This window comes from Berghia stephanieae, chromosome 12, assembly GCF_034508935.2.
Source record: "Berghia stephanieae isolate SIO BIC M18660-M18661 chromosome 12, UCSD_Bste_1.3, whole genome shotgun sequence".
NCBI classification, from domain to species: domain Eukaryota; kingdom Metazoa; phylum Mollusca; class Gastropoda; order Nudibranchia; family Aeolidiidae; genus Berghia; species Berghia stephanieae.
In genome coordinates, this window is record NC_088371.1 from 1,490,959 (window position 1) to 1,500,958 (window position 10,000).

Consider the following 10,000-nt stretch of genomic DNA (forward strand, 5'->3'; position numbering starts at 1 on the left):
CTCTCTCTCGCTCTCGCTCTCGCTCTCTCTCGCTCTCTCTCTCCCTCCCTCTCTCTCTCCCTCTCTCTCTCTCTCTCTGTCTCGCTCTCTCTCTCTCTCTCTCGCTCTCTCTCTCTATCTCTCTCTCTCTATCTATCTATCTATCTATCAAAATATGCATCTCTCTTTCTCTCTCTCTCTGCCTCTCTCCCTCTCTCTCTCTATCTATCTATCTATCTATCTATCTATCTATCTATCTCTATCTATCTCTATCTGTCTATATATACCTATATATATGCATTTCATCATCGGTGCTTACCGCAGTTTCCATTGGGGCAGCGTGGCTCAGCGGTCGCGTCTTTGCTTCGTACCCGAAAGATACGAGTTTGATAACCCGCCGCTGCACTGTGTGTGGCCTTGAGCAAGTCACCTCGCCCTAGCTCAATTTGCGGCGTTGCAATGCGGCTGACGCCTGGGTTATTCCAGTCTTCCCTTGGAATAGATCCAAGAGATAAACTTCCCACTGGGATGAATAAAGGAATTTTTTTTATTTTTTTTATAACGGGACTCCTATAACTACTATGTTATAACATTGTCTACTTTCCAGATTGGTGCCAGACCCAACACAAAATGAAGAGGACAATGACCAGGTGTTCTGTCTGCCAGGTAAAAATATACCTCTTCTTGTTATATATATATATTCCGACCTAAAGTGATTGTCATACCACGTGTCCACATAGCCGCACAATTAATCTTCCGTATCAAAATTCATTTCACATATCTACCTTTGTATATTCGAGAGTTTCAATTAATTAATACACTAAATGCTAATAATAGTAAATTCCATGGTATACCACGCATTATAAAAAATAAATCATTATTTTCATCTTTTGATAATCATATCGATATTAATTTTATAGATATTATACCGAACTCTGAAAAACCCGTATATAAATGTGTCACAAGGTGCGTTCGCAACTCGCAATGGATGCGAAGGCCGCTTATGACCTTAAAGTGTGGAGAGGTAGACGTGGACGTTACAATCACCAACAGAACACCGTATCTGACAAGAGAGCCATTATTATTTATTTAAAGTAAAAGAAAGGGGAACAGCTCATAGTTATTGAGCAAAACAGAATAACATTGCATATATTGACAGGAAAAATCAAAAGTACATACAAGTAAAAAGTAGTAATGCAATATAAAATTCATGTAAGTTTTAACCAAAATAAACTATACTTCACCCAGGTTCCAACCGTTTCATTAATTCCCACTAATAATGAAATTATTAATTACAGATAGGGTCAAAATAAACTGTTCATATTCCGAAAGGAGAATAAAATTAATTACAAAATTGTTCACACAGGGTGCGGTGTTCCAGCCTGTTCAAATCCAAAATTGTTCCTAATAAAACACATAGATCGAGTGTTACTTCCTCATCTTTACAAACGTTACATTGTATTTTGTTCATATTTCTCAAAAATCATATTGTTCAAAAGGGTTCAAAACACATTTACCGGGCGCTATGTCCTAGCCCCGTCAAAATTACAAAGTTCAAAGATGCAAACGCATTTACCGGGCGCTATGTCCTAGCCCCGTCAGCTCTTCACTATATTAGAAGATAGATATAGATATATTAGTAAAAATGAAATTAACATAGACACAATGATAGCGTAAGTGATCAATTAGTATTTACTTAAAAATAATTCATTTAACTGAGGTCACGTTCTCAATTTCAACACAATTAAACTCAATGAATTAATTATTCACTAAAACAATAAAACTGTATATTATTTTAAACTTTAAGATAAGTGAAATAATTTTACGATATTAATCACTTAATCACTTGATGATTACTCAGCACATCAAAACAATATTATAAATTTTATATATTCTCACCGAGCACAAATTACAAAAACACAATATCGCTTAGAGCCCATAACCGGGTACGATATACAAAATACTGGCCATATTAGGCCCACTTCGGCTACAATACAGCCTAAAACACAATGCTGGCCAACACACAGGCCCAACACATATCGCCTGAGAGCCCATATTCGGGTGCGACATAAAATACTGGCCACTTTGGGCCCTTTTCACTGTGGCTTCAACATAGCCAAACAGAATTCCAGCCAACACACAGGCTGTACAGGTCGTTCTTCTTCGACCTCAAATCGCAGACTGCCAGTTGAACATCGACCCAAGCCGAAACATAGGACAGGGTATCTAACGGTATCTCGGTTGATGCATAAGATTGATGAGGGTGTCTTAACACTGATGGAACATGATAACCCTCCGTTCTTTCATTGCCTTCATAGTATACACCACCCACGGCGAATACAAGGGAGTCCCTATTCCAACACCTATCCTACACTCATAAATCATTTAATTATATGGGTTGCATTCTACCCGAGACCTTGGTGGGTAGGACAACTATCTCCCTTTGTTATATAGAAGGCATTTCTTTACATCACTCCCCACTGGAGGACAAAAATCCCAAATTTTTGATCAAAACTAAGAAATGCCTGACCACTTAGGCAGCCGAGACAAAAAGTTTGGACCATGATTGTCCGAACCTTTCATAGACATCAACCGAAAACGATACTGGTGGAGCAACAGTGACCATCTCATCAGACGACCATTTTCTGACTGGCTTTGTTGAGATACAACAAAGGAGCGTGGTCAGTCTCCACAATAAATTTCTGCCCATAAGATAGCTGTTCAAACTTCTGACAGCCCACACAAGAGCTAAACACTCTTTTCAACCACTGAATACAGTTGTTCTCTCGGTAACAGTTTCCTATTGAGGTAAACAACTGGATATTTACCATTGTAATCTTCATCGTCAATAACAGCTGCCACGGCACATTGAAGAATTCCACTTCCGTTTATGTCCGCGGTGCTCCGGTCATAGTACCGTTTCAATAAATTTGCGTGGTACGTTTTCTTTGAAGTACCAGTCTGTATTACATAATTATTATGTCCAACTACACGTTGAACTTCAAATGGACCTTGCCATTTCAATTCAAGTTTGTTGTGCTTTGTCGGGAGCAACAACAACACTTTGTCACCTTCTTTGAAGTTGCGCATCTTGGCCTTTCTATCAAAATATGCCTTATGCCTTTTTGAGGCCCTCTTTAAATTTTCATGGGCCATATGGATAGTAGTCTCAAGTTTTTCTTTTAGGTCTACAACATATTGGTATGTTGTCTTTACCTCTTCGTCCTCAATAGACTCCGTCTACAACTCTCTGAGAATTGTCATCGGGCCTCGTACTGGGCGACCGAACAACAATTCAAAAGGGGAGAAGCCCAAGGACTCCTGTGGTGCTTCACGGTAGGCAAACAGGGCCGCATTGAGATATCGATCCCAATCTGACGGTCTCTCTGTAGCCAATCTCTTAAGCATCCCTTTGAGAGTGCCATTAAACTTCTCCACCAGCCCATTACACTGAGGGTGATATGGACTTGTGGTAAGTTGTTTCACAGACAGTAGTCTACAGACTTCTTTCATCAAATCTGAGGTGAACTGTGTACCTCTGTCGCTTAATATCTCTTTTGGTATCCCCGTCCTACTGAAAATGTCGACGAGGCCTTCCGCAACTGTCGCGGTTTCTATGTTTTTCAAGGCTACAGCTTCCGGGTACCGTGTGCAGTAATCTACCACAGTAAGCATGTAGCGATTCCCTCTATTTGATGCAGGAATAATTGGTCCTACCAAATCTACCGCTACTCGACTGAATGGTTCGTCTATCAGCGGAACTTCAGTCAGAGGCACTTTTGGGGTCATTCCTCTTGCCGTTGACCTTTGACATTGGTCACACGATCTACAGAAGCGGGTGACGTCATCCCAAATGTTGGGCCAGTAGAAATTGCTGAGAATACGCTCAGTCGTTTTCTTGGCAGCGAGATGTCCAGAGAGTATGGACTCATGAGCTAAACGCATCACTGTCTCTCGCAAATCTTTTGGGACCATGACTTGTCTAATCACGTCACCGTGCTCAATCTTTGGTGATTGAAAATATCGTACTAGAACCCCTCTATCATATTCAAACCAACTTTTATTATTGGCACCAGTCTTTTTCACTTCTTTCGTAACTGCTGCCTCTCTCGCACATTTCAATGTCTCGTCTTTGGTCTGTTTTTCTTTCAAAACAGCCTTACTAACACCTGTTTCCACTGAGGGGGCAGTGATCAATGGTTTCATTCTCTTCTCTTTTTGTGCCCTCGTCTGTGCTGCTTGAGCTGAGTGCTCACAATCATTTCTCATGAGATTCTCGTGGACTGAATCAGAGTGATCGTCATATTTTATTGGCGTTCCTGGGCATTTGACTCCTGGTATATTTCCCAAAATGACGTCATACAAAGGTGAGGCCATTTCTAGAGCCGTCACTCTTCCCTTGTAATATGGACAATCAAGCCACGCTTCAGTTAGTGGGGCACTCACAGTCTTCCCATCAGCTAGACTGACCTTCACTCTCTTTTCTTGTTCTTTCTTTTCTCTACTCACAAGGCCTTTTCTAATCACAACACAACTACTGCCGCTGTCTCTCAACACTTTAACTCTTTGTCCATCGATCCAACCAATAGCGACCGGCATACCTGTCGTCTCTATCGCGTGTCCCGAACATGCTGCGGACACCGTAATTAATTGTCAAAATTCTTTATTTTCCCTCGGCGCTTGACGTTGAGAGTTAGTGTTGAAAAGTCGTCATTCAAATATTGATCGATTAAAACGACCCTCATCTTGGCAACAACAAAAAAAAACAACTCTCAATCCTGGGACTTCGCGAAGTCTAGAAAACGACCTCTCTTGTGTAGAATATGATGGGTGATTGACTGATCAATGGGTGTCGATATTGATCTCATGAAATCAATCGATCACAAAGGATGACATTTTAATGAGCGGGTTGGGGCGGAGGTGGAGGGGTTGATGGGGGGTGGGGTTGAGGTTGGGGGGGGGGTAGACCCATTCATCATTACACAAGGTTACCCAGGCTGTGATAAATAATCCTCTCTGTTTTTATCAAACTCATGACTCAGAGACTGGCGGTGAAAATAATACAAAACAAAACAAACAAAAAAGCAATGACGTCATCGAGTAACGTGGCTCAAGGTCTTTGATTCGCCGAAAGGTACCGAGTTCGATTACTAGCCGAGTTGTGTTGCCTTGAGAAAGTCGTCTCGCGCTAGCTCAATTTGCGGCGCTAATTGCGGCTAAATCAAAAGATATCGTCACCTAACCATTCCACGAAGGAATATAGATAACTAATCAAACAAGATGTCTGGTGTCAACAGGAATCACCCATGTTGTCCAAGTGAGTAAATTGGGGATTAAAAATCTTGCTCAAGAAAAAAAATGAAAATACCTGAAGCGAGGCTCGAATCCGGGACCTTCCGGCACTGGGTTAATCCAGCCTTGCTTTGTACTAAACCCATAAGACAAATGTACCCAAATGAGATGAATAAAGACATTTTTAAATGAAAGAGTAACTGGACAAAACAAATCATTACAAAGTGCTATGACAAATATCAAGTTCAGAAATGAAGGGTATAAGATAAATATCTAAAGAAGTGTGTATGAAAAGTACCAGACAAAGCAAGACAGAAAAATACAAGAATTACATACATCCCTACAAATCAGTCGACCTCGACTGGGGATCGAACCTCAGACCTTCTGATTACTGGTCAGATGTGCTGGCAGTTCTTTATCTTACCAGGACACATGTGTACAACTGATCTTCTGGTTTCAGATAGATGACCTCTTCATTTCTAGCCTATTAACCCCGAATTTGCTCACTTTGGACAACATGCGTGATTACTGTTGACATCAGACCTCCTATTTGATGAATTATCTATATTCCTTCATGGAATGCCTAGGCGACGCTATCGGATGGGGCCGTTGCGAAAGGGCGTTATTTATTTTGTTGTTTTTTTTTATTTATTTATTTTTAAAATCATTTTTGTCAGGCAGTTGTTGCCTTTGTTTTTAATTAGAATTCAAGACATTGCTATACATGAACAGGACAACTTGAAAACAGAATGAATATCTGAGAGGTTCATGAGTTTGACAAAGCTTCTTTGACATTATTTCTGGGACACCTCCTGTAAAGGGGACAATCAGAAATTTCTGATAGATGACTTGTGGCAGCTTTCCTCAGTTTGTCCATTGGACTCAAAAGGGTAAAACACATTGCCACAGTTGATGATAGTTGGATGTTCTATTTGACCATTTCTCTAAAGACCTTGAATAGAATGTGGCCAGACAAAAATGGAGAAAGGCCAAGTTGTGTTCTAGGTCCAGATTAGGCTTCAACAGTCGTGACGTCAGTTCCCTTGTAATGACGCATTGTAATTTAATAACTCGTTCTAAACAGCCTTATGAAATACTTCTCCGATTAGCATAAAAGAGTATCCAGAGTAAAAGATCATTATAAATCTGATCATGTTTTTACTTTTATGCATTCTGTTCACATGCCATGTGAAAAATTTCTAGCCTGCTTGAAGAATAAAAAGTACCGAATTTCTTTGTTTAGAACCAAGCTGCTGGTTGTTGGGCGGATGTGACATCAGACTATTGAATCCTATTTCAGAGCATGAAACGATTTTTCCCTTGTGTTTTGTTGATGATTTTTCAGTTACAAATGATCACTTGTGATTGATGTGATGGCAGACGCCACTTCAATAACTGCATCTTATTATACCTTATGGTACTTTCACAATAATGATCTGCCTTTGAGCATCTTGTTGAACGATGTTTTCATCATAGCTTGTCGCTCCAACACCGAACCCACTCCACATCATCTGTGGAGCAGACTCTTAGGTCATGGTCAGTGCAGCTGGGCCCATCCTGGCATTCTCTAAGGACGTGCTCCATTGTCTGATCTGGGCATCCACGTGTACACAAGCTAGTCTCAGCCAGCCCCCATTTTTTCATGCTTCCAGCTGTTCTCCCAATTTCTCCAAGTTTTGTCAATGTACGCTCTGGACATCTGTCCCATGTCATGTGACTTTTGGTTAATCACTATCTTGAAGAGAAACTTGGTGGATGGAAATTTGAATGCATACAAGACGTTACGATGGCTGTCAATTTAGGACTACGAACTAAACGTTTAAGTAACTATCAACGTGCATTTCCCAACATTGCTTGACAAGACTGAATATTTGCAGACAGCAAAAGAACGTGCAATTGAAAGGCCTATGAAAATTCCAGGCGTGTTGTTTTAGTGAGGTTTTTGAGATACAATCTCCAAAACACCGAAATTGACTTCCATGATCATTTTGACTTTAAAGTCAGTTTCATGCCTTTTACTTTAGATTTCTTTCAAACGTCATATCCCGACGTGTACTCATTGGCAGGTCTGTTAATCCAAATTGTTAAAGGCTTATTTTTTAAATGGAAATATTCTCAAACCAACGCAAAATATTGTCTACTACAACAATGTCAGGTCAAGGCCGTATTGAGTTATGTAATCAAACCTTCAAATGCGTGCATGCTGTCATCACCCAATAGGCTATAAATAGAAACAAGGGGAGAGAAGAAAGCGGAATGACATTTCAATATAGTCAGTGTCAAGTTACGTAACTCTCGGATGGTATCGAATTTCAATGAAGCTCCCTTTCTTTTTCGTTTATTTTCAGATTGCATGCGCAGACACCAATGACTAAGCGAGAGGTCCAACGTCAGGGCATCGATGAAGATGATGACGAGGACGTCGACGATAATAGCGATAACAACAACTCCAACAACACCAACAACAACAACAACAAATTTGGTGACACAATCTAAATATTATCATTATAACAGCCGTCACCACCATCATCAACGCGGAGATCATCAATATCATCAGCCGTGTCTCACTAATCACCATCATCATCATCAATTCCACCACCATCATCATCAACAACTTCAACCTCATCAACTTCAACATCACCATCAGTTTCACCATTCCAAGCTGCGGCACTTTGGTTCCAGTAACGGTTCCCGCCGCCGCTACGGCCATCGTAGCGCCAGGCTTTGGTGCCAGTTGCACGGTGGGGAGGGGCATGAGGAGCAGCAGGTGATGGAGGAGATGAGAACCAGGTGAATCATCGACACTGACGTCAGTTCTTCGTCACAGGCCAGAGAATCGACGGATTGGGTGAATCACGAAATTATTGGAGGTGAGATAATCAAGTTGATTTGCCAGATTGGGCGTTTTACGCTAAATTAAAGTTCGTGTCCGTGGGCTGCTGGCGGTATGCATGACACTCGGACACTTCGGACCAGAAGGTCCTGGGTTCGAGTCACGCTTTGGATGACGCATAGTTGAGTCCTTGAAAAAGGCTCTTTATATCATATTCTCTCTTACCGTAATTGAGAGTAAAATGAGTACCTGAGCGTTAACAGCGTTGTCTCTGTCGGAAAAACATTGTAAATTTGCAATACAGGCGCCATGTCTCGTCCTACATGTAAAGTGTTGCTGTTGGCCAGGGGACCCCTCATATGTTGCTGGTTGGGTGGCAGAGATCGTGGAAAATGCTGGTCCCGACGTGATGTTCTCGTGCAAAGGCACTCAACACATTTCAGTATGGCTGAAAACAATTGAAATATCTGGCATGCTTTGTGTCCCATTGACCTTTAATCCAATTAGAATGGAATACTGTATATAAACCCCTGGGTCGTATCTCGGATGCCAGAATGGCAAGAAGGATGTATTCAGCAGAACAGTGAACAGTGTGGCCTAAATACTTCGAAGATTTTACAAGTTCTAACTCTGGAATAACATTAATGTATTGAAAAGTTAGGGCAGAAAACTCATCCTTCAAATATCAATCGATTTAAATGAAAAACTCACAAACCTGGCCATTGAAATCATTTAACTCTCTCCTTACCAGCTATTTTCAGAATTATACCCGAAACTTCAAACTCACCAAGCACAAAGTTAATTTTTTCAAACAGAAAGTAACGAGTAGGACCTGTTGTCTTTTTCCTGTTAACAAAAATGAGCTCTGCAACAAAATGTCGAGTTTTTATAGCTTAACTATAACAAAAAAATCAGAATGAGAAAAGTGTTGGAAGCATCGTAAGGAATGTGACGATTTTTCTATGGGTGGTAAGGAGACGGTTAAACTGAGTGTTCTATTTCAAGGACAAGATATCCGGAAGCCGTCCATTTGGTATTCACGTGATGTATTTATGTTTTTATTTGGGTTTTCTTTTGTTTGCTGAAGAAGGATTATGAGCCAGAAACCTTTCGACCTTGGTGTTGTGTTGTCTTTTTTCTAGGATATTGTTCTATTCATTTTTGTTTACTACTTTTCACAGGCCACAGCTTCTACCGGTTTTGTATCACTCTGACATGTGTAATGTTGTGTATACACACTTGGCTTATCAGATATCTCCGTCTAATTATAATATCGCTCAGTACAAAAGATCTGGATTTGCATTTGTTTATTTTACGTAAGCGATGACGTCACGGTTTCGGATCAGGATCGGAAATTTGATAGAAAAAGCAGCACTGGCGTAAAACGAGCCAGCAAGAACACGACAATATCATCTAACAGGAATGGGGTTTGTTGGTTTTTTCACGGAACATCAGATTATATCTGGTATCAGCGGTTAAAGTGAATTTGTGTTTTCTTTTGTTTGTTTGTTTTTTTTTTCGGTTGTTGTTGTTTATTTTATCTGATTTTATTTATTTTGGAGAGGAGTTGTCTTGGGGGAGGCAGGGGGCAACGGTTTTCGTGCAATTGTAAAGAGTAGAAAACAAACAAACAAAACAAAACAAAACAAAACAAAAAAGGAAGCAGTAATCTCAAGCTTTTAAAGTGAAATTTGATGTTTTGGTGTCTTTATCGCTGGAGTTGGTTTTAAATTGATGTTTTGGTGTCTTTATCGCTGGAGTTGTTTTTAAATTGATGTTTTGGTGTCTTTATCGCTGGAGTTGGTTTTAAATTGATGTTTTGGTGTCTTTATCGCTGGAGTTGTTTTTAAATTGATGTTTTGGTGTCTTTATCGCTGGAGTTGGTTTTAAATTGAT

The 10,000-nt window shown here is 40.4% G+C and overlaps 1 protein-coding gene across 4 annotated transcripts in view; it reads left to right on the forward strand.

The window, feature by feature from the left end:
• Nucleotides 1-10,000, forward strand: part of LOC144958169 (uncharacterized) — a 132,537-nt gene that overhangs the window by 52,653 nt on the left and 69,884 nt on the right. For all 4 annotated transcript variants that reach the window (XM_078889939.1, XM_078889942.1, XM_078889940.1 and 1 more), the window contains 2 exons: nucleotides 587-645; nucleotides 7,620-8,141. The gene's annotated coding sequence lies outside the window, so the exon portion shown is untranslated. The remainder of the gene's footprint in view (nucleotides 1-586; nucleotides 646-7,619; nucleotides 8,142-10,000) is intronic.